The 26,740-nt window shown below is 37.8% G+C and overlaps 1 pseudogene; it reads right to left on the bottom strand.

Annotated features, from left to right (window-relative positions):
- Positions 1-9,808: 9,808 nt before the first annotated feature.
- On the bottom strand, positions 9,809-10,659 carry LOC118920145 (GTP-binding nuclear protein Ran-like; annotated as a pseudogene).
- Positions 10,660-26,740: the final 16,081 nt, after the last annotated feature.

Raw genomic sequence — 26,740 nt, 5'->3', positions numbered from 1 at the left:
AGTTTTTTCAAGCCACTTTGAGAAAAAGTTGCATAGCCTGGGTCTCTACTCCAGATGTCTACTGAATTGCATGGAATAGGTTAAGATCTAACACTATGCTCTTGTTCATATAATGTGCAAAGCTTCTTTGGTTTTGGTAACATTCACCTTGGGGGACATTATCCATCACATTGTATCAGTATTTCTTGTAGAAAAGCACAGGGCAAATTCTTTGTGGAAGCTCAAGGTCAGGAAAACGTTTCCATGGGAGTAAGAGGGAAATAAGTTGCTGGGCACCCACTGTGTTGCCAAAGGTGAGTTGGCTAGAAAGGCAGGTGCCCTAGTGCCCATGTTTTATGTTTGCTTTGGCTACCAGAGTGTCAAGAGCTTGGGTTTTGGAGTGAGGGCTGGGTTTGAATGCAGACTCTTCTGCTGCTTATTAGCTCTATGCAAAATGAATGAGGATAATAACACTGTTATTTTACCCACCTCTCAGGATTGCTGGGAAGAGTCAATATATAAACAGAACACAGCCCAGAGCCCGACACAAAATGAAGACACTCAACAAATGTTAGCTATTGCTATTCTGTTTCTCTGTCAAAATTAATTTCTTCCTGTGACCTTCTTTCATTACTTGTCTCTGCTGTTTTTAAGCCTTGGCTTAATGATTTCCAGTTTCATGCAATGTGTTTCATAGTATTAAGTTCCTTAAATCCTGTTTGGAAGAAGGTACTCTTCACCCTTTCTCTTTGCCCTCAGCTTCTAGGACTACTATTTACATGCAGGTAGTGTGCATGATACTACATGCATTGAGGGCATTGAGAATTTGTTCCTTTTCAAAACTTTTTTTCTCTTTGTGCTTCACTTTGGATGATTACTATTGAGTTATCTTCACTTTCATTAATTATTTCTTCTGCTCTGACGATTGTGCTATTATTTCCATACAATAAATTATAGGTATTATATTTCCAGTCCTAGAATTTGTTTCCTTTTTTTACATTTTACATTTGCCAGATGTTTCCTCAAATCCCTCAACTCTTCATCTATTATAGCCAACTTTTTCTGTAGATTTTAAATAGCTTTATCATAATTATCTTGTCTTATTTGCTCATGTCAACATATAGATAACTTGTGTATCTGTACCTAATTTTTTCCCTGACTATGGGTCACATTTTCCTGTTCTTTGAATATATCATAATTTTTTATTAAATAATATACATTGCAGATGATACATGGAAGAGGACTGGGGTTGTGTCATCTTCCTCTGAAGCATGTTGTGTTTTTTTCTAGCAGACAATGGAATTATTGCTGGATCATGTTGAATTTGTGAAGATTTGGTTTTATGCTTTGCTAGGGCAGATCTATTTACATAGTCCCCCAGACCAAGTCATGGGTAGATCAAGTTCAGCACCTCTACCTATTAATAACACCCTATGTGCTTCTTGTAGATTAGGTATCACAGTTTATCATCAGGTACTTGAGTGGTTATTAGATGAATGTCTATCTCCTCTCCAGATTGTCAGTTCCTTGAGGACAGGGTAAGGCCCTCTTTGCTCACTACTTTACACCATGTCTCATGTGGTACCTGGCTTATAATAGGTGCTCAATGAAGGTGTTGAATGAATGAAGAAGTAGGGAGAGATTGCATCATGCACGGAAGAAAGTTCCCAGCTGAAAGCCAAGGTGCTGGGATATAAATGACATGAAACTATGAAATACTATGAGACTGATGCCCAGTCGGCTCACACTTCAGATCTTTAGTTCCAGGATGTACGATAGGTCACCACTGGATTAGATAATCTTTTAAGTCACTTTCCCTTCCTAATATCCATGATACAAAAAGATTAGTGAAGTTGAGACAAAACACAGGATAAGAAACAGTAATAATAGAGGACAGACATGGGGGCTTGGGTATTGGGTGGAATTAAGATTATAACCACAGACACAGAATGTCCTAGATCAAGGGTTTGAAAAACAGAAATGGCACTTGAGGACAATTCTTCCAACAGCAGCAGATGGAATTAAAGAGGCTTAGAAGTTGTCAGATCATGAATGGCTCTGATGAGGAGACCCTGGCGGGATGGAACTGGTGTCAGGGTACTGGACGTGGAAATAACAGGAAGGAAAGATCTATCAGATTGGAGGTTTTCTCCTGATCTGTTTATTCCTCTACCGGAGATGGAAGGGGAGGGTTGTATGGGGAAGAGATCAGTTTTTTGGGATGATGATGGGATTTCCCCTTCATTACATTTTCTCTCAGGTCCTGCTCTGCATGCAGATGTGAGGACAAAATGCACTGAGTATCTCTTGAATGACATTCAAACTTGTGCCACATTCCAAGATCTGTACCACTGAATCCTTTTTCTTAGGGCTCATGGAACCAGAAAGCAAATCATTGGTAAACTACTTTTAATTTCTCTGTCCTATAAAATGGAATTTTCCCCTCTCAGTTTCTCTAGTAATCAGATGTGCCTTGGGGAAGAGATCAGAGTCAGGACCAGAGTCTTTTTCATTCTGTTATTGGTGTGTACCCTAAGAGCTTGTTTTATTTATTTTCTGCATTTTATATGTCCCGTTTTTGTCAGTGATCATCCCTTCAAAATATCTTATTGAATTCAATGCGATACCCATTTGGGCACCTTGTAGGTTTATGTCCTGGGTCTCCCCTTGAGTACGTAGTTCTGCAGGAAGGCTTGCAAACATCATATGGCTGTGTGCCTTTTCACTGACCTCCGTGAGCACTCTGCATATCTTCCTTCTGCCTCACAGAGAGCGCGCACACACGCCTTTTTCTTAGAGACAAAATTAGAACCGAATGAGAAGGAAACTCAGGCAATCACTCAAGTGCCCAGAAGAAATGTGAAAACCTGAGGCTCAAATGGACTTTGGGTGGTCATTCTTACCAATTCTTGGTCTCCAGGAAATATTTTACTTATAGTAATTCTTTGGAATACTAGAATATACTTCTGAAAGATTTTTAAAGGCACTTTTGTGTAACACTATGTTTCATGATAGTTAGAGGGAGAATAATCTTTAGAATCCATGAATGGCCACCAGGTGGGTTGTACTTATGATGTCAGGCCCAGAACAAAGTTTTACATGTGCTCAGAATGGTGTGGGGTACTAGACTTTGACTCAGTACCCAGAGGCTACCTTCTTGTTTCATTTGTCCTTTTTTGCACAGGAGTAACTCCTGAGTGAGGCGTTAGAGTAACATTTTTATAACCTATGCTTTCTACCAGTTTCCAAGATTTCTTTAAGCCTCTCCCCATAGTCCAGAAGCAGGGGGTTGCCATTGCTGGGACTGAGCTAGGATGAGCTAGATACCCACTTGTTGCTTTACCCTGGGCTACAGGTCCCCCTGCTGGTGAGACCTTAGAATACTGGCCTAGACTGGTCGTATCACTGGACTCATTTGTGAGGGTGGATTCTTGATGAGAATATGAATGGGGCATTCAGGCAAAGGGGAAAAACCCATCATACTTGGACTGTAGAGGTTCAGCTTGGTTCAAGACTTGTAGCTCCCAGCTGTAAAGTCACAGTTTCTATATTGCTGGTACCTGGGGTACGAGAGCCACTTCCCTAGAATATGTGCATTGTTGGGAGTTAAATACTCATTTATTTGGGAATAATTCAATGATGATTATTTGTGTCACTTACATGGAAATCCCCTGAGATCAGTAACAAAATACAGAAAGAAACTCAGTTTTGGCAGGTCATGCCAAGAAGATACCAGCAATGATCGCCTTTATACAGACTGACTCATTACATAGGTAGGTTGGTGCTTTCAAAGAGATAGTTTGTAGTTTACTTTGGAAGAACCTAGGATGGGAGAGATGAAGGAAATTAGACCAGGGATGACATACAGGAATTTTTCAGTTAAAATTTTATATATCCAATCAGGTGAAAGGCAAATCTGGGCAAGGAAATTAGCAAGAATTCTTCATTCAAAAAACTTCCGGAAACTGTAACTGTACCAGTTGGGGTGAGGTAACTGTTGAACCACTGTGTTGTGTACTTGAAAATATATTGTATAATATTGTATATCAACTCTCCTTCAATAAAAAGAAATACAAAAAAACTTCCAGAAATTTACTCAGAATAATTTTGACAGAATCGTTCATAAAGAATATTCCTTTTTCCTTGTTTCCTCTGTTGTAGTAAGCATTTGGTCTTCCTTCACCTCAGTCCCTGTTAATAAATAGATAAATTTAGTGATTGTTATGGTCATTGGTAGAATCAGTGGGTCCCTTAGATCTTAGCAGAACTTCACAGCTGTTTTTAATACTCATGTCTCTCCTGATCCATACCTTTATCCATAAAATACCAATGAGCAAAAATATAGTACACTCTGAGGATATGTAAATTAATAATGTAATGTCTTCTGCTCTTGAGCATAAGTTACTGTTTAGTCATTCACCTTAGATGCTGAACCATAATCCGGGTCTTCCTCTGCTCTCCTGACACTCACAGCTTTCACCTGTGCACCAGGAACTTGTTGGACAGGATCTTGAAGACCTGGGCCATCGTCGTAGTAGTGAGGTGCTGGGTGGAGAGCTAGTGGGTCTGGATTTGTGTCCTTCTCCTGAGGGAGCTTGGAAGTCATTAGCCTCTCTGGCTTCAATTTTCACAGTTTTAAAAGAGATTTGTTCGACTAAATGGCCTGTGGCATTGAAGTTTAAGCCTATGACTGATTGTGCCCAACCCAGGTTGAATTTCTTATCCCATGGCTCAGTTTCCCCTGGCTTCTCCTGAAAAAAACTGTGGTTCCTTGTTTTTGGTGTCATTGGAGGTGAGGTGAGGAGCTGAGAGACTTACTTTGCCGGAAGACAGAAATGTTCACAGACATATTTATGTTTAAAGTTGTTTCTGTTGCCTCCACAGGCAGAGAAGATGAAGGGCTCACACAAAAATGTCAAGATGTTGTAGTAGAATTGGACATAAATGGACTTACAGCGGCCAGTCACTGGAGGGTAGTTGCAGATCTCTGCACATGAGAATCCCATAGTTAGGTTTTCTTTTCTGCTACCGAGTTGGCGTTCTTTTCCTCCTGGGCTCAGACTCCTAATGCTCATTCTAGGCTTCCCTGGGTCGGTTGGAGAAGGAAAGTAGGTAACTGCTATCACAGAGCTGAAAGCAAGAAAGGCTTGAGGCTCCCTCTGTCTATCACAGCATTCCTTCTTGGTAAATATATCCCAGTTTCCTGACTTGCCACGTGCTTTCCCATGACACTGGAAGTGAACCTCTGTTTTGCTCCCCCAAGAACACAGGTCAGAGCCCTTACTTTCACCTCCAGGATCTCTGCAAACACACATGCTTAAAAAAGGTCTTTGACACTGTGCAGTTACTCCTGAAGGATAGGCTGGAAATGCTTAGCCTGGCAGAAGATCTTCCTTTCCTCCACTGGAGCCTGTCCTCTCCCACCCAGCCCCGCTTTGTGCCTGCCCATTCAGACTCACATGGGCGTACTGGGACCATGGAGATAGGTGGCTAGAGTGAGCAGTGATGACCATGTTGGAGACAAAGAAGGAGTTAATGTCAGTCTTGAAGTCAAACTACAGCCCTTATCCACAATTAGGAATTAACATTTACCCTAAGTATTTCATATGTGTCCATTATAATTTGAATTGAGAAAATTGATTTAAATAAGTAGAATGTGAGTGCCCCAAGCGTGCGAATGATGTCCTCTGCTACTCTTTGTCTCTGGAATGCAACACAGTGGTCCTATACACATGTCAAATAGAATTGCAACTCATTTAATACACAGGCACACATGGCCATACTGACAAAGGAATTTCCTGAACACTCCTGACATTAATCCAATTTTCCTAATTCCCACTCCTCATATACTGAAATCCCCTGGAAAAAATTTAAGTTGATTCTACTCTCTGTCTTCCTCCTTTTCCAACCCATAGACGAAACTCAATATAATTCTTGGACTCAGATGCTCTAGAGCCAAACGTTTTGAGATAAGAGGACTTGATTCTGCAGGATCGCCCAGGCTGCGTGGACCTCCTTCTCCTTCACAGTGTCCTCTGGGGTTGCCTTCTTATTTTGCTTTACCTCCAAGATGTCCACTTTCACACAATTCTTGTCTGAGGTGTCCAGGAAACAGGCCACTTGAATGGGTATGGAGGGGCTTGGAAAAGAGGAGACACGAAGAAAAGTGGATCCATTCAGGCTTCATGGTGTTGCAGACGGCAGATAGAATCCTGGACTGGACTGACTTTATATCTTAGGGTGGAGCTCATTTTCTTGTGAGGAGTTGAACCCATGTCTCTGATTTCATCTCCCCAGGGCCCAAGACTGAGCAGGGTTCTGGTGCAGCCAGAGTCAGCCTAGTGAGCAGGACAGTGTGTGCTTGGATTACCAGCCGTTTAGCTTGCAAAGTCACGGTTTGTCAGAGCTCTGCTGGTGAGCCCCAGCCTCCCCCTCTCTCCTCCACATCCAGGGATCATGACTATGCATGGCTCAGGATCTCTATGATGAACTGCTGTGAATAAACTATAATCAGTGCTTTGGTATATAAATATGAAAAATTGGAAGTAAGTTAATGGAGCCTTGAACCTTAGAAACTGGAGCAAAACCAGCAAAATAAACATAAAGACAGTAAACAAAAGATATTGATGAAGACAGTAGTTGAAATTAATGAATTAGAAAAAAGCACTAAAATTGCCAAATATGATAAAAAGTCTGTACTTTAAAAACACCATTAAAATAGACAAAACTTAGGCAAGAATGGCCAAGAAACATGGAGAAGAAATAAACATTTTCAATAATGGCAATGACATTAATCATTTAATTAATAAGAAGGGTAGAATTCAAACATGGAAGAGACAAAAAATGTATTAGGAAATAGCTTATGCGTTTTTTATGCTTAAAAGTATAAAATTCTCCACAAAATAAAATTATTCAAAATGATTCAAAATACAGAATGCCTGAGCCATTAATAAACATGAATGAAATTTAAATAAATGCTGATTTTACTGGAGTGATGATTACACTGGTAAGTTCTATCAAAATTTGTTGACATTTTTCTGTGTCTTTTAATCTGTTCTAGTGAAAATATTTTAAAAATGCAGAAAGATAAAAAGGTACGTATCTTTCTCAACTCATGGGTGGGGTTACAGCCCCAAAAACCCACCGTAAATGGAAAATTGTAAGTTGAAAATGCACTTAATGCACCTAACCTACTGTCTGTGTTTCCTTTAGCTTCCTCTTCATAGCTTAGTTTAGGCTACTTTAAACATGCTCAAAACACATTAGGCTACAGCTGGGCAAAATCATCTAACACAAAGCCTATTATATAATAAAGTATTGTGTATCTCAAGTAATTTATTGAGTACTGTACTGAAAGTGAAAAACAGAATTTTATATGGGTGCAGAATGGTTCTAATGGTATGAATGGCATGAATGTTAACTCAGAATTGCTCACAGCTATGGCCAGCATTAGAATATCATTCCACCCATTACTAGCCTGGGAAAAAGATCAAAATTCAAAATTCAAAGTATGATTTTCACTGAATGGAAAAATGCTAAGTCAAACCTTGTAACTCAGGGACCATCTGTATTTATTCCCATCAGTTTCTTTATTGAAACAGAGAAAGTAAAGAAAGTCATTTCTCTCAGCCCTTGCATCCAATTTCCATTCCCCGCCATATGCTTAGAGACCTGTCTCGAGGTATAGTAGTATTCTTTGCTCCTCTAAATGCTAACATCACCCTTTTGAGGATAAATTATGTTCTAGCCATCTACTACCCATGTCTCCCAAGGTGGGAACAAATAAGTCAGTATATATATACACACACACACACACACCTATATATATATATATAAAATGTAGTATATATGTTGCATATATATACTATATATTACAATGATAAATAATACATAAAAACATCATTTTTATATATAGTATACATTACACATATACTATATATTATAATTATATAATTATAAAATATGTAATATTATTGTATATGTTATATACAATAATATATAATATATCTAATTGAAGTATAGTTGATGCACAATCTTAAATTAGTTTCAAGTATACAACACAGTGGTTTGCCAGTTACCCATATTATTAAATCATCACCCCCACTATAGCAGTTACTATCTGTCAACATAGAAAGGTATTACAGTCATTGGCTATATTATCCATGCGTACTACTATCCCCATGACTAACTTATATTATGATTGAGAATTTTTGTGCCCTTTTATCCTCCTCACACTTCCCACCTAGCCACCCCAACCCCTCCCGCATAGTAACTACCAGTCATCAGTCAGTATATTTTATATAGGAAATGGGGTGCCAATTAATTTATTAAGTGGGTTTCATTGAGAGAGCTTCAATCTTAGTTTTAAAAAATCAAAGACATAATTGAAGTCATGCTATGCTGATGGATCTGGGACTTGGTTTTATCCCTTAAAAACTATTATATTGCTGAACTTCAAAAGAGCTTCAAGGCTATATAATGCTATATATAGCTATATCAATAGCTGTATCAATGTATCATAACTTTTTTTGGATTAATGGCCAATTAGGTTATTTTAAATAACAATTACGAATAATAGTGTAGTGAATATTCTTGTACATGGATCTTTATGTACAATTATTTCTATGGCATAAATTTTTAGAGGTGGGCTTCCGGGTCAAAAGCATATGCAATATAAAATACAGAAGATACTGACCAGTTCATGACTACCTTGCCAACACTTGTCTTTTGGTAAATCTAATAAGTGAAAATGGCAGACCATTGCTGTTTTCATTTACATTTCCCTGACTACTAGTGGGGATGAAAATATTTTAGCATTGTTACTGACATTTTGAATCTGAATTGCCTCTTCCTACCCTTTGGTTATTTTTATCTTGGGATATCTTTTTTCTTACTGATTTACAAGAATACTTTATAAATTATGAATCTTAATAGTTATATTTGCTATGAATATTTTCCCCCGGATATCATTTGCCCTCTCTTCCTATTGCAGTTTCTTCAATTGAGTACTTTTAATATTTATAGAATTTTATAATTAAATGTCATTCATAAACACATAAACAAATTTAGCGTCTTCTAAGTTTACTCTTTTTCTTAGTCTTTTACCACTCCAAATTTAGAAAAACATTTTCTTGGACTTTCTCTATTAGTTTATCATTTTACTTTTCTACATTCACGGCCCTAATTTATTTGAAATTTACTTTTTTATGTGATGTGGGGTAGAATCTAATTTTATTATAATATCAAATGAATAGCAAATTGTTCTATCATTTATTGAAGAATACATTAAATTTCTCTTGATTTGAAATGCAAACTTCATCAGATTCTCAATTATGCTTGGATCTATTTCTAGATTTTCTCTTTGATGTATCTATAAATATTTCTATTCCTGTGTAAGCACCACACTGTTTTTAAAATTGTGATATAATTTACATACTCTAAAAATTCACAAATTTAAAGTGGTTTTAAGTATATCCACAAAATTGTGCAACTATCACCCCTAATTCCAGTACATTTTCATCACTTCAAAAAGAAACCCCCTGCCCCATTCTCCCATTTCTCTAGGACATGGTAACTACTAATTTACTTTCTGTCTCTATAAATTTTCCTTCTCTGTACATTTTACATAATTGGAATCATACAACCTGGGCTTATGTGTCTGAATTCTTTCACTTAACATAATATTTTCTTTCTTTCTTTTTAGATATTTGAAATACAACTTCATCCTGATTGTAAATGAAAAGGAATGGGAATGACAATAACAAGGTTTCACCACTGAATATTGTGATGTGACTGTAGCAGTCTTATATTTGAAACTCAAGAAGGAAATAGATACATTCTAAAACAGCTAAATACATGGGCCCAAAAAATGAAGACTTTTCTTTTTTTTTTACTGCTACATTCACTCCAAAGCCCATTCATCTCTTTCAGCATCCCAAAGATTAAGCACATGTTTGCTCAGCTACATTGTAAAGTGTCAACACATTCTGCACCACTGACATCACAGGAAAGTTTCCTTTAAAACTGGCTCTGGCTTCATTTTCTCGCAGGTCATCATCATCGTATGGGAGAGCAGTTGTCTGAGCAACCTCTAAGTCATGCTCATAATGTGCTGCCAAAGCTGGGTCCATAATAACCTCTGGTGGGGGCAAGAGAAGACATGCAACAAACTCCAAGTTAGTGTCTTGAATTAGTTTTCTAGAAAGCCAGGGGAATGGCTTTGCAAAGTCATAGTTACTTTAGACAGAAATGACATAGTACTGAAGATTCTTTTTTTCAGTGGAATAGATTTTGCCTTAACTTTCCTGTCCTTAATATCCACTTTATTGCCATATAGCACAATGGGGACGTTTTCCCATACTCTTACCAGGTGTCCATGGCAGGTAGGCACATTCTTGTAAGTTAAATCAAATGTTACATAAGATATAATGCACATTGGGTTCGGATATAATAGCCAAATCAGTCAACCAAATTTCTTCTGACCAGCTGTATCCATACATTGAAATTAACAGCTTTTCTGTTGGTATGGAACACAAGGGGATGGACCTCAACACCCAAGGCAGCTACTTACCTCTCAAATTCAAGGGTTAAATAATGTTTCATAAATATAGTTTTTCCTGTACCACCATTACCAACCAATACAAGTTTGAACTGAACTTGGGGTTGTCCTTGGGAAGCCATCATGATGTTTCTTTCAAAAGTATTTCTGTGCCCATCTTAGCATAATATTTTCAAGGTTCACCCATGTTGTAGCATGTATCAGTACTCCATTCCTTTTTATTGCTGAATAATATTCCATTGTATGAATATATCACATTTTACTTATCTATTCATCAACTGATGGATAGCTGGGTTATTTCCATTTTTTTGGCTATTATGAATAATACTTACATGAACATTCATCTACAACTTTTTTTGTAGACATATGCTTTCATTTCTGTTGAGTATACAGTTGGAAGTGGAATGGCTGGATCATATAGTAACTATGTATTCAACTTTTTAAGGAACTCCAGACAACTTTCCAAAGCAGCTCTTCACTTCACAATCCCACTAGCAATGGATGAGGGTTCCAGTTTCTCCATATTCTTGTCAACACCTGTTATTGTCTAACTTTTTGATTATAGCCATCCTAGTGGATGTGAAGTGATATCTTATGGTTTTGATTTGCATTTCTGTAATGACTAATAGTGTTGGGTGTCTTTTCATGTGCTTATTGTTTATTTGTATATCTTTGGAGAAATGTCTATTCAAACTCTTTGCCAATTTTTAAAATTAGTTGTTTTAATTAATTTATTACCTTATTTATTTATTATCATTATTTTTAATTTTGATATCATTAATCTACAAGTACATGAGCAACATTATGGTTACTAGACTCCCCCCATCATCAAGTCCCCATGTCTTCTTATTTTTGAGTTGTAAGAGTTCTTTATATATTCTGAATACCAGTCCCTTATCAAAGATATAATCTACAAATAGTTTTACCATTTTGTGGGTTATCTTTTCACTTTCTTGATGGTGCCATTTGAAGCACAAAAGTTTTTAACTTTGATAAAATCCAATGTATGTATTTTTCCCTTTGTCGCTTGTGCTTTTGATGTCATACTAAGAAACCATTGCCTATCCCAAGGTTACAAAGATTTGCCTGCTTTCTTCTAAGAACTGCATAATGTTAGCTCTTACATTTAGGTCTTTGATCCATTTTGAGTTAGTTTTTGTATATGAGATGAGGTAGAAGTCTGACTTCACTCTTTTGCATGTGTATATCCAATTATCTAGTACCATTTGTTGAAAAGGCTATTGAATTCCCCATTGAATTATCTTGGTCCCCTTGTTGAAAACTAACTGATCAAAAATGTAAGACTTTATTTCTGGACTCTCAATTTTATTCAATTGTCTCTATCAGGGGAAAATGGGGCTAATGTGGCACAGTGGGACAAGTGAAAGATATGAATGGGTTTCCTGGAGTACCTAACTACTACTGTATTAAGTAGTAAAGCTTAATAGAAGCTAGAACACTTGAGATATAAAAACATGAAATGATAAGTCAGGCCTACTGTTCCCTCCCCTCCCCGCCCAAGCTATATTGAGATATAATTAATAAGTAAAAATTGTGCATATGTAAGGTGTGCAATGTGATGTTTTGATATGCATATACATTGTGAAATGATCACCACAATCAAGTTAACACATATCCATCACCTGGCATAGTTACCTTTTTGTTTTAGCAAATTTCAACTATAAAACACTATATTATTAACTACAAAATCATCATGTTGTATATCAAATTCCCAGAACATATTCATCTTATCACCGAAAATTTGTACCTTTTGACTTACATCTCCCCATTTCTCCCACCTCTCAGCCCCAGGCAACTATTGTTTGACTTCTTCAGATTCTACACATAAGTGAGATCACATAGTATTTGTCCTTTCGTGTCTGTCTTATTTCACTTAGCACAATCCCCTCTATGCTCACCCATGTTATCACAGATGGCAGAATTTCCTCTTTTATATGGCTGAATAATATTCCAGTGTAAATATACAAAATTATTTCCTTATCCATCCATCCATCAATGGACATTTAGGTGGTTTCCATCAGGGATACATCTTATTCTTCAGGAATGAAGGTCTGGTCCATGACAGGGTAAAAAAACCCCAGATTATTTGAGGTGCTGAATGAAGGCAGGGAAATGTGGTATATGATGGAGGAGGGGTGGCATAAAGATGAGCTATAGTCTTATACTGAATGACACAAATAAAGCTACTTGTATTTCCTTGCTCATTGTGTTATAAAATTGAAAGAAAACTCTCCCAATGTTTTATTTAGGGTGTGCATATATATATATATATATATATATATATATATATATATATATATTTATTTAGGTTATGTGAGTGGTTAAAGTTACCGTTTAGATGTTGCCTAGTTTTTGTTAAGATTTGTATAGTACTATAAGACCCGAGAGCTGAGATCCAGATACCTTAGATTTGGAAATGGTTAAAAGAGCAGATGGAGATTTGTTTGTCTCCCTTTGGGGTATGGGTGTGTGCTTTTGGTTGTTTTAGAAAGAGACACTAGCGAAGTGTGTGTTCTTTAGTACCGGTTGCATTCGCAACCTAAAATGACCACTTGGAAGGAACTGCAGCACATTATATACCAGTGTAGGGGGCCTAATAAGTGTCTGTTCAGAGGGCCAAACTGTGCTGGAGAGAAGGCAGCAAACAAAGGGGTCAAGGCACAAAGGCCAGTGTGAGGCCAGTGACGACCAGACACTTGTTTTTCTTTTTCTGACACACTATAATACATAAGGCCCCAAATAATGTAAACCACACATAGGGCAAATGGAGAGGAAAAAATGAGAAAGGAGGGGAGAGGAAGTGTGAGTATCCAAAATGAATACTTTAATCTGGAAAGATAATATTTAAATTTGAAACATCCATAGATGTCTAGGAAGACTGAGAGCTTGTAAAGTGTAGTTCAGTTATAGAAAATAAATTTTATTTTAGCATCTCTGAGTTTCTGTGCCTTGGTTCGGATACTGCTCTACTTTATCCATACAGTCAATGCACTATTACCAAATTATACCTCCATGACACATTTTGTGCTGGGTTCTGGGTTTAGAGAACTAAATAGACATGTTTAAGTCTTTCATGGTGAATTTATGCAAAGGTATTTAAACTTGATCCAGCAGGTAAAGGATAAGGCTAAAGTCTCTTTTTTTTCTCCATTATTCCAATGTATTTTATTTCTTAGAGAACTTCAGGTTTTGTTTACTTATTTATTTTAGGTTTCACTGATTTTATTCAACTCTATTGAGGTATAAAAATTGTGTCTACTTATAATGTACCACCTGATGTTTTGATATATGTGTACGTTGTGAAATAATCACCATAATCAGTGATTTAACATTTCATCACCTCATTTAGTTATCATTTTTTGGTGTGTATGGTGCGAGCACTTAAGAACTACCTGGTAGAAGCTAAATTCTTGATGTTTATTCCTCATTGTTGGGCCAGGTGGGAAAGAGGGCGCTGGATGTCTCTGGGGGGAAAAATGAGATGTTCTACTTCAGTGGAAGGCATAAGCATAAAACTCTAGATGAAAGAGATGTGAGGCAGAGAGCAAAAAGGTCATTCACTTTCCTTTATTTTTTTGCTAGTGCATTTTCTGCTCTGTCTGGTAGAAAACTTATAATTGAAGGTTTTTGAGAAATGCCTGAGTTGGGAAAGAGGTGACTTGCTCTATGGTTCCAATAGAGCCAACGTTTTTTGTGTAGCCTGCTAACCAGCTCAGTTACCAGTAAGGCAAATGCTAGGTGACAGCAGAAATGAATGGGAGGGAGCCTCAGCTATGATGAGTTGGGTGACTATCTCCCGTGATGCTGGATGCCTTGGTGTTTTGCATAACATATCTCTCTGCTGTCATGTAGTGAATGCCTGGCACTGCATGTCCCTGGGAGGATGTTGTATTTTAGTGGAAGCCATAGAGCATGAAACTTCAGATGAGAGAGATGTGAGGCAGACAGCAACAAGGGCTATTAATTAAATTAATTTATTTATTGCATTTTTTGTTGGAATAAAATTGATATACAATATTATATTGGCTTCATATGTAACATAGTGACTCGGTAATTATACACATTAGTAGATGCTTGCCATGATAAAATGCAATTACTCCATTATCATACCAAGAGATAACCATATTACTGGTTATATTCTTTATGGAGTATTTCCATTCTATGGCTACTTATTTTTATAATTTGTAGTTTGTACTTCTTTATCCCCTTCACCTATTTTACCCATCCTTCCAGCCTCCTCCCAGTGGTAACCAACAGTTTGTTGTCTATATTTATGGGTCTATTTCTTTTTCATCTGCTTGTTTGTTTTGTTTTTTAGATTCCACATATAAGTGAAATCATATGGTATTTATCTTTCTCCACCTGGCTTATTTCTCTTAGTATGATATCCATCTGTGTTGTCACAAATGGCAAGATTTCCTTCTTTTTTATGGTTGAATAATATTCTACTGTGTATATGCACCATATCTTTTTCCATTCATCTATCAATGGGTGCCTGGGATCTTTGCTATTGTAAATAATGCTGCAGTGAACATGAGGTGTGCACATATCTTTTCAAATTAGTGATTTTGTTTTCTTCGGGTAAATTCTCAGAAGTGGAGTTGCTGGGTCATATGGTATCTCTATTTTTAGTTTTTTGAGGAACCTGCATACTATTTTCCACAGTGGCTGGACCAATTTACATTCCCACCAACAGTGTAGGAGGGTTCCCTTTTCTCCACATTCTCACCAGCACTTGTTATTTCTTGTCTTTTGGATAGTGGCTATTTTGTCTGGTGTGAGGTGACTTTATTTATTTTGCTATTACATTTTCTTCTCTGTCTGGTACAAAACTGATACTTGAAGGTTTTTGAGAAATGCCCATGTGCCCGGTAGCATTGCATTACAGAGCAGGAGTCTGTATTGAACCTGGCAATGTCGCTGCCGGTATATTTCACTCCCAGTTCTGCCTCTTTGTGCTGTGTTGTCACAGCTTCCTTAACCCATACTTATGGCCTCAATGGGAATTCTCATGTACCTGGAAAAACAGGAAAAGAAGGGTTATATTTTTATTTAAAGTGTATGAACCTGATTATAAAGGGGGATATAGTTAATGCTTCACTGCAGGGACTCTAAGCCCTAGAGCATGTATCGTACATCCTTCTAAGTGGTAAAGTCTCATGGAGGCTTGAAGACATGAAGGCCTGAAAGATGCAAGGACTAAAAATTACCCAGGAAATCCTGCCATGAGCTCATATTTCTTTTGTCTAGAATGTTGATTTGGTTTACCAGTGTGTACAATGGAGGTTCTGGCCAGAGGTGGGGGGATATGGAATGTATCTGGAGGAGGGATATTATTAAAACTAACTACGTCCTTATGTATGCTACCTATTTTCCTTGCTTCTATTATGGAATTAAATGCACTTTCCTCTTTTCCATTTTACCTACTGTTTTATTTAAGATATTTTGGTTGATGTAGAAACTTGCCATTTGATATCCTGGTTGTAGAATTTCCAGGCAGGATTCAGATAGTGCAAAGAAAGAAGGGACTTTACACCTGTGAAATTCTAGCCTTAAAGCTAGTTGAGGTAGTAAATGGGACTTTTGATTGTCTCTTTCTGGGGAGTGGGTAAATCTTTTGGCTATGTTAATCAGAAGCCTTAAAAAAGTTAATGAATGGAAGGCAGTGCATATGAGTTGAAGAGTCAAGGGGTAGAATGTAGTAAATATTTTGGTTTTGTCTGCTCAGCATTATAGCCCTCAACTGGTAGTAGCATCCCAGTTTTTCTTTGTAGAACTGTCCATCCACATATTGGGCTCTCAGTCATGGTGTCCCTTTTTTCCCATAAGTGTGAACAGGAATAAATCATGAATGGGAGGATTGGGAGCTGCACGTATTTAGTTATGAGTCAGAGAACCCAGTCTTTTAATCTTCAGGGATTTTGGTTCATACTGGGCAAATCTTAATTCTATTCTCTTTTGGTACTGGGATATTTTTGCTTTGATAAGGAAATAAATTATTATTTTGTATTTCAACACTATAAATAAGAAGGGATTAAAAAAGTCCAGCCTGTATGCAGAGACTATATCAATTCCATTACATCTTATGACTCCCTGTTATCATAAGATTTATATTGTAAATTCCATGTAGTAACAAATCTGAGTAACCTCTATATGGTTATGAGTGGGACATTATTTTTGAAAAATGTTAAACATATTAAAAATTTCTGATAATATCTAATGGCTTTTCCATATTTGAGTTCTATTGTGTAAATTATGATCCTGCCCTGCATTGATAATGTGCACAATATACAGTTAGTTTCTCTGCCTTGCTAGATCATGCCTTATTGGAACCAAGTGGGACATGATTCTTTTTTTTAAGGCTTTCATAATGAAATTGTCTAAAGACCTTGAAACCTGATTTAATAGTCAATGGGTAGAGCCTAAGTGTCTGGTGTTGGCTGGAGTACACTTTCCATAGTGTGGAGAAAGATCAGGGTCAGAGGTTGGAGTAAAATGAATCTGAAGGTACTGGTTCCATGTTTCCAAAGGGTCAACATCTTTGCTTTTCTTTATCACCAGCTCCATTGCCCCTATTAGGACAAGGCTGAGTGGTAGCAGGGCTGAGTGGGAGAGGCCCTAGGCTATGATGGAGTAATAAATGTGTTTTGGAGTGCTGGATGCCTTGTATTCTTCCCCCATGTGTTCAGAAGAAGGGTTACCTGAAGACTATTATTTAAATATTGGTTTCCTAAAGTTCCTGTATGGTCATGTGCAAGCATGGGAGTGAACGTTCTGAACTGCAGGTCCCCAGGGAGAGAAGATGAAATGTTCTATTCCAGTGCGTGGGGTCTAAGACATTGGGTGAAAATGTTACGAGGTAGAAAACAGTGAGGGTCATTAACTCTGTGCTTTGTCTGGTAAAAGTCTATGAAAAAAAGGTGCTTGAGAAAACTTGGAGTACCTAGAGAACCCATTAACAGTCCATCAAAATAAGGAAGGCGTCCACTTTAGACCAGGTATGAGATGGCCCCCAAGGCATAGGTAAATATTATGAGCAGGCAAATTACACCCTCAATATATGAAATACCCTTTTCTTGTTGTACTGGCACAGAATTTAAAATCCACACTTATGGCTTCTTCAGGGATTCCTGGAAGACCAGATGACTAATGGGAAGAACATTGTCTGTTTTGCATAATCTTTCTATGATATGTGTGTTAGAGTCAATTGGAAATGAACTGCATCAACATTTATAGCTGCATTGCCCTGAGGACAGTGAGGAATGGACATTTTCCCAGTGGGAAGAACTTGAGAAAATATCCCTCCTTGTCTACTTTATCTGGAAGCAAAGATAGCCTAATTCGTGGATTTGTGAGCAGTTGTGATGGCCTGACTATATTGCAAGGATAGTAGAAAAAGTGAGATTGGAAAATTGGTAAGAACAAATTTTAGAGAAGGGAAATGTGGATGGAGCATTCATTTATGACATGTAATTGTTGTTCAAGAATAATTTGTTGAATAAATGGACCCATAACAGTTCATTAGAACCCATGTAACTGTTCATTAGAGATTCTCAGTATAGAAGGTACTTCTAATAGTCAAGTGGACCAGATATGGCACTTTGTAAATGTCATCATCATCTTGCTTGAATATCCCATCAGTAGGTCAATAAACTCGTGATAACCATAGCCACAGTCTTAGACATGGAAGCTATGCATACTTTAACAAAAGAGACTTCCAACTTATAAGTGTCCTATTTGCTCTGAAACCAATTTATTACCATTCTATAGTAGGACAAATAGTAGATTATTTGGGACCTTTGCTAGATATGTATTGTTATAATGATTAGACATTTTTACTGTGCTAAAATATACATGATACATAATTTACTATTTTAACCACTTTTAGGTGTACAGTTCAGTGAATCAAGTACATTCACATTATTGTGCAACCATCACCACTGCCCATCTCTAGAACTTTTTAATCATCCCATTAGATTTGCTTTTTATTGGTCCATTACATCTTTGTCAATGCCAACCTTAATGGACATACTGAATGCCTTACAGTCATTGTAGTAAATAGTATTATACTGCTCCGAGAATTTTAGAAATTTACCTCACAGCACAAGAAGTAAGGGCATTTATCAGTGCCTGTATATTCACTTACCTTATGTTTTCCCATTTCTAGAGGCATCTTGTCTTGCTCAAAGCTTCCTCCTATACTTCCATCTCCTACTTTATGGAATTTATTTCGGTCTCTTATACCCATTACTTTTCCTTCAATACAGGGTTTTTGTAGATAGTATTCTCTCTGCCTGGATTTTTCTTCCCTTATCTCTTCATTGCTCTGCTTCATTCATGAGGTTTTGGCTCAATGGCCGTTTCTTCTGTGAACCATGACATAATATTCCATGACACACACACACACACACATTCCATGGCTTCCCTGATTGGGTCAAGCTCTCTTTTCTTTATTATTGTAGCATTATGTGTCTGTCATTGGTGAACACTTATAAAAGTTGACCCCAAACAACTCTCCACACAGTTGAAAATTCATGTATAACTTTTGACTCCCCCAAAACTTAGCTACTAATAGCCTATTGTTGACCAGAAGCCTTACCAATAACATGAACAGCCAATTAACACATATTTGTATGCTGTATGTATTGTATACTGTTCTTATAATAAAATAAGCTAGAGAAAAGTTTTTTCTAATTGTTACACATCTCCAAAAAGTTTTCCAGTATATTTATTGAGAAGAATCCACATGTAAGTGGACTAACACAGTTCCATCCATGTTGTTCAAGGCTTAACTGTACCTTTATGAGAAACTAAGAGATCACGTGGGTGAAAATACAAATAAATATAAACAATTTTATTTTACTACAATTCCCATGACCACCTTATATTATGAATGAGAATTTTTGTGCTCTTTTATCCCCCTCACTCTCCCCACTCACCCACTCTAAGCCCATCCATGGCAAGCACCAGTCACTTCTCAGTGTCTATGCGTCTACCACTATTTTGTTTCTTCTGTTTTGCATTATTTTTATACTCCACAAATAAAATCATATGGTATTGTTTTCCTCCACCTGGGTTATTTCACTTAGCATAATACCCTCTAGGTCCATCCATGTTGTCACAAATGGCAGGATTTATTTTTAATGGCTGAATAATATTCCATTGTGTATATGTACCACTCTTTGTCCCTTCATCTATTGATGGGCATTTTGGTTGCTTTCATATCTGAATCCAGAGTAATTTTTAAAAATATTTGTTATTTTTTTTATTATGGTATCATTAATATACAATCACATGAGCAACTTTGTGGTTAATAGATTCCCCCCATTATCAAGTCCCCATCACATACCCAATTACAGTCACTGTCCAGTTTTTAAAAAATATTTTATTTTAAAGGAGTTTCATACTCACATAAGAATTATAAGACTAGTATGGAGAACTCTTTTAGGCCCTTTGTCCAGAGATCCATTCAAATTTTGCCAATTGTTCCAGTATCCTCCTTTTGAATAGAAAGGATTGATCCAGTATGTGTTTCATCTAATCATAATGTCACTCTAGTCTTTTTTAATCTGTATCAATTTCTTGATTTTTATGATCTTGAAGTTTTATAGACCACAAGCCAGGCATTTTGTACAATGTTCCTCTATTTGAGTTTTTCTAATGTTTCCTCATGATTAGACCTAGGTTATGAATATTGACCAGAATATTACAGATACTGTGTTCTTGTCATGGCATCATATTAAGTGGTTCACAATGTTTATTTGTCCCATTGGTGATAATGATTTTAATTACTTGATTAAGAACCTGTCTGACAGGCTTCTCTACTGCAAAATTGCTCTTTTTCCTTTGTTATTAATAAATATCTATTTGGGGAGATATTTAGAGTCTGAAAAATGGGCTTTCTCATTGCACTTGTGCTGACAATAAGATTTTCTCTCCATTACCTCACCTATCAGATTTTGGTCTGCATCTGGATTTGAAGTTGTAGATATATATAACAAGAGCATCTATCTCTTGAGTGACAACTAGATTTTGTGCAAGATTCCATGATCCCGGCCCTATCAAATCCCTTCCCTTGGGAGCTCCTGGGACCATAATAATTATTATTTTTTTACATTGAGATATAACACTGTGAAAGTTTAAGGTGTACAATGTGTCGATTTGATACATGTATATTTTACAATATGATTACCAGTGTAGTATTAGCTAACAACTCTATAATATCACATAATTATAATTTCTTTTTTCTGGTAAGAACAATATCTAGTTTCTTAGCATCTTTGAGGTTTATAATACATTATTGTTGACTATAATTAGATCTCCAGGAACTATTTATCTAATAGTTGCAAGTTTGTTCCCTTAAACAACATCTCCCCATCCCTCCCATCCCCCAGTCCCTGGTAATCATCATTTTACTCACTGTTTTCAAGAGTTTGACTTTTCTATATTCCACAGAAAAGTGATATCATACATACAGTATTTGCCTTTCTCTGAGGTAACCTCACTTAGCATAATGCCCTCAAAGTCCATCCTTGTTATCAGAAATGGTAGGATTTCCTTCTTTCCCATGGCTGAATAATATTCCATCACACACACACACACACGCACACACACACACACACACACACATCTTCATTATCCATTCATCTGTTGACAAACACTTAGGTACTTAGGTTGTTTCGATATCTTGGCTGTTGTGACTAATGCTGCAATGAACACAGGAGTGCAGATATCTCTTCCATGTCTTACTTTCATTTACTTTGGGTATATACCTAGAGGCGGAATTGTAGGCTATAGGGAAATGAGGGGGCAGATGACCACTGGTTTCTCTATTATCTGGGAAGGAGTACAGCTAACCTCTTCAATGCTAAATTAGAAGCCTGATGTTCAGACAGCAGCTTTCAAAGTATGCAGATGGACCCCTCAAGGGAAGACTGTTGAGAAGGCTATTTTGCCTGCTGCCTCTGCACTGAATCCTGGAGGCATAGTCTCAGTGAGTGTGCAAGTGCCCATTAACAACTGCTTTTTTGTTTACTATAGTCTTGCGGGTCTTGTGGATGAAAGCCTCATTGGCCTTCAGAGCTAGGTGTTTGGGGGGCCCATCCCTTAGTTGGGAGTCTTAAAAGTTGGGGCACTAAATTTGGGTTCCAAACACTTTGTTCTTCAGGGAGAAGCTGAGAGTTGGGAGCTCCTCCCTGATTGTGTGGCACTGTGCTGGGTTGGGGTTTATGGGGAGAGTGTGTCTCTGGCTTTCCTATCTATTTCAATATGGCTGTTTTCTCATTCACCGAATGTGTAGGAGTCACTCAGATTCTGGATTTCTTTCAAAAGTAGTTGATCCATTTGTTGTGTCTGTGGGAAAGGGGAGTTCAGCAGCTTCCTGTCTTGGTTGATCCCTGTCTCCCTCATTTTTGAAGGACAGTTTTGCCAGTAATGGGATTCCTGGTTGACAGGTTTTTTTCTTCTAGCATTTTGACTATATTGGCTCCCTATCTACTGGCTCCTAAAGTTTCTGATGAAAAATCCGCTGTTATTTTTTTTGTAATCTTTTATATGTGATGTCTTATCTCTCAATGCTTTCAAGATGCTTTATTTGTCTTTAGCTTTTGAAAGTTTAATTATAATGTGTCTTGGTGTTCATCTCTTTGAGTTCATCTTATTTGCAGTTTGTTGAACTTCTTGGGTGTTTATGTTCATATATTTCATCAAATTTGAGAAGTTTTCAGTCACTTTTCTTCAAATATTCTCTCCACCCTCTTCTCTCTCTCTCCCTCTCTCCTTCTGAGACTCCCCATAATGCATATGTTGCTCTGCTTTTTGGGGTCCCACAAGTCCCTTTATTCATGTCAATCTTTTTTCCTTGTGTTTTTTAGACTCAATAATTTCCACTGTTTTATCTTTAAGTTTGCTGCTTTTTTCTTCTGAAATTTTTCATTTCAGTCATTGAACTTTTCAGCTCTGTATTTTCTTTTCAGTTTCTTCTTATTTTAAAAAATATCTCCTCATTAATATTTCTATTTTGTTCATACATTGTTTTCTTGACTTCCTCCACATTAGTTCTTCGAGCATCTTTAAGACAGTTGTTTTAAAATCTTTATCTAGCAGATCTGCCATCAAATATTTTTGGGGGACAGTTAGTACTGACTTATTTTTTAATTTGAACGGGCCATACTTTTGTGTTACTTTGTATGTCTTGTGATTTTTAAAAATGAAAACTGGATATTTAAATCTCATAATGTGATTAACTCCAGAAATCAAATTCTCCCCTCCAGGGTATGCTGTTTTATTTTGTTACTATTTTTGCAAAGTGTCTGTTTGTTTGTATGTTTTGTTTTTTTGATTGCTTTAAGCTGTCCCTGAGCTGAGCATCAGCCTGAAATGTAAACTTAAGGTATTCCAACATCTTTTCTGAGCCTTTTCCTGGGCAGGAACGGTCACTTTACAATTTTCCCAATACATGCCATTGTTTTCAAATGTGTCTAGTCGTTACTGTCTAGCTCATAAAAGGAGAAGAAGACAAAAATGAAGGGCATGAAAAAGGGCATTGGTCCCTTAAATCCCTGGAGGACATTTCAGCTGGAGGGGGAGGGGCATACAACAATGAGGGGAGGTGTTTTTTTGTGCGCATTCTGTGATCAGAAGCAGCAATTAGCAATCAGACAATATTCCTAATATTTGGAGGACAGCACCTTTTGGCTCACCTGGCTGCTACAGCTGTGTTTAAGCTGCCCCAGGGAGATGTGCACAGCAGCCTGTCATGTGGCGGGGGGTAGGGAATGTGTAGCTGCTACTGTGCTAAAAGCTGAAACTGACTGGAATTAACTACAGTTACCATCTAAGGTCTTTCTCTGGACTTTTACAAGCCTTCAATAGACTCCAGAGTTCCAAAATCGTTATATCAGATTCTGCTGATGCCAGCACTGTCTATGTGGGAAGACAGATTCTTGGTTCTTCCTAGTCTTCCATCTTCCCCTGCCTTAATTTTTATATTTTAAAATTTCTTTATCGTTTTCAGATATTTCTGAGGGCTCCTCAACCTAATCTTCTGCCAACGCTAATTCATTCTTTGGCTATTTTATATCCTTTATATTTATTTCAGTTATTATGTCATTTAGATCACTTTTGTAGTTTCCAAAACTTGTGTTTTTTATTGGCTCTTCTTTGTTAATATATGTTTTTGTTTTAACATCCTAATATATCCACTGTCATCCCTATTTATCTCTTCCATTAATTCTGGGTTATGTCATATTAGCTATTTAGCTTGTTTCTCTTTGTTGGCATGCTTATGGTCGATTTTTTGTGTGTGATATTTGTCCTTGGGAATATGAACTGTTTTGCTATTATCGTGTATGTGGTGGAAGGATGGAGGAGTGGGAGGCAGTGCAGGGAAGAAGGGCCAAAGCCCAAAGCTCTTAACTTGCATTTCTCCTGGTTGATTTACAGTGGGTAGTGGAAAATTCCAGTCAGAGACTCCACAATAATTCAGTCTCATCTTATTTACACCCACTTACCACTTCCTAAGTAACACTAGGCCCTTTTCTTCCCCCTGCTCTGGGAACATACCTATACTTCTGCCCTAGATATGTTTCCTATGGAAATCTGTTTTCTCTTCGGGTTAGTCATCTGTTTCTCAGGGTGTATTGGAAGAAGGGAAAACAATAAACTCTGGGAAGTCCAATTGTACCTGTTTTTGTACACTTCTTAACCTAGCTGGGCCCTGGAACCACCATTATATTAGGATCTCAGTCACCCTTGTGGTATCTTGTGGCTGTTAGCAGCTTTGGCAAGGGAGCAGACAATGACAGACCCAAGCTTTTGTGGTGAGGAACATAACTCCAAAGCCCTTACCCAGTGCTCATTCTCCCAACTTTGGTACCCAGCTCTCTGTCTTGAACATTTATTTCCCTTTCTCACCAAGACATAACAGCCCTCTTTTCTCAAAAGGATGCTTACTGTTGACTTTAGTTATTCATATCTGTATACTTTCTTTTTACTTCTCTGGCTTTTCCAGGAGTTGGCTGGAAGAGGTAGCAAACAGGCTATGGGAATATATCATTTTGTCATTGGAAGACTGGCCATTTTTGGGATACCCAGCTTCTGACCCACAGCAGGAAATTCTCAGAACTCCCGTTTATGTGGACCAGTCAGATTAACCTGATCCCTATAATGTCAGGGTCTGCAGCATGTTTCCTGTAGCTGATTGGACTCAAGAATGATTGTAATTCTGGGGCTTCACTGAAGTTGTAATATGTCAGAACTAGGGCTTCACCTGTTCAGAGTAAACCCTGTCTGGATGAGGGTCTGATTTTAAAGTAATCAGACTTTTTGTAGAAAATGGTCTCACTGTAGGGGATTAGCTTTCCTATTCTTAGGATTGAGTGGAGACCAGCCTTATGTGCCTAGTTACAGGATGTTAGTGGTTCACAATGCCTCTGATGTTGGCCCCAGCTTCCACTAGTCCAGAATGCACTCACAGGTGAGGGATTAGACTTTGTCAGTAAGATGGGCAGGGAAGGTACGCAGGGAAGGGACACCTGAAAAGTCAGGGGTGAAGTGGTCAAGCAGAGCCTCCTACAGCTGGGAAGGTCATAGTCATGCCGAACTTTGTAGCATTATATTCAGAAGACTTGGCAACCAGTGTTTGATTGATCACTCTCTTGGTAGCTAAAACACTGTGACTGGACTGAAGTTGTTCTTTTCTCAGAAGGACTGAGATTAGCCAAGTCAGTTGTCAATGACTGAGATACTAAGACTTGTCCAAATAACTTCTCATAGTAGGGAATCAAGTCAGGAGGCTAGTTAAACCAGCTGGGGCTCATGGCTTGATGGACATGAATCAGGAAACATCAAAAAGGAAAATTAGTCATGAGTGCAAGAACATTTCATGTGAGGTCCACAGCTTGGTTTGGTCGCAAAGACAGAAAGGAGCACAGGTTTGGTCCTTTGGTTCTACTAACTAGCTCAGTCTGAGAGGGGAGGGGATGCAACTCTGCACAGACTTGGCTTGTGACACCTGGAGGTGTAAGTATTGTGTGCATGTATGGGGAATGGTTCAGGAGGATGGGGAAGCTAGTGGACAGGACCAGTTGACATGCCAACTCCAGACAAGGCAGAGAGGAGAGAAGGCTGACACAAAGGTTCTTTCATTTTAATGATCATACAGTTATTTCTCAGGGAAAACATAACTGAACTCAGGAATATTACAAACAGATGGAAGTTTCAGGGATTATGGAAATAGTAAAAGATCTTAAAATTTGTCTGAATTTTCTTATATCATATTCTGATGGTGTTTGAAGCAGGTATCTGAATTCCCTGTTTCTGCTTTTTCCTGTGTATGCAAAAAACCACCCAGATCTGTGTTATAGGTTTCGGAAAGTTTCCCTGGATTAATTTAAGTTGTTTTTATCTCAGGAGAAGCCCAGAAGATGCCATTTATATCAAGTCCCTCCTGCTCTATTGATTAACCTCTGATTCTTTCATTCCCTCAAAACTCAGTCATTGACTACTATGTGCCATGCAGTGCAAAGATTCACTAGGAATACTAAGTAAATAAAAGAAATGTCCTGCTTTTGAATTATTCCCAAGGTCACTGTCCATCTCTCTCCTGGGAAAGAGCCATACCATAGACCTGTTTGTCTCCCAGGACCTTCTTCTAGTTCTATGACTAGGAGATGGTCAATGAGATGGGAGCTTAGCTGTATAAGACAGCATGTTGCTCTGGAGAGTTCACAGATATGGGGGTACAAGGATTGGGTGTGGGTGGCAGATGGCCAAGTCTTGGGTAAACATCAGGTCTGGTTGGAAACCTTGCCATGCCATTTCATTTCAGGTGACCTTGGGCCAGTTAGGTGCCTCTACTGAGCTTGGTTTCCTCATCTGCCACGTGAAAGCCATGATACTAATCAACCATACGCTGACTTAAATTTTAAATTGCATCAGTATATGTAAATTGCTTAGTGTAGCACATGATACATGGTAATTCCCCAATAAATGGTGGCTATTGTTTTTCTCTCTGGACTTTTAATTTCCCAACTGCAATGACAAACAATCCTGAGCCAACCCAACTATTAAACCTTTTGAGGAGGACAATCTTTCCTCTTCCCTTCCCATGCAGGGTTTACCCTGGGATCTCAGAGACTCTCCTTTTCCTCTCCCCAAGGAACAAGGATGAAATTGGATTCC

Source organism: Manis pentadactyla, chromosome 5 (genome assembly GCF_030020395.1).
Source record: "Manis pentadactyla isolate mManPen7 chromosome 5, mManPen7.hap1, whole genome shotgun sequence".
Taxonomy (NCBI): domain Eukaryota; kingdom Metazoa; phylum Chordata; class Mammalia; order Pholidota; family Manidae; genus Manis; species Manis pentadactyla.
Note: the sequence above shows the minus strand (reverse complement) of the source record. Positions and strands in the feature narration are given on the sequence as shown.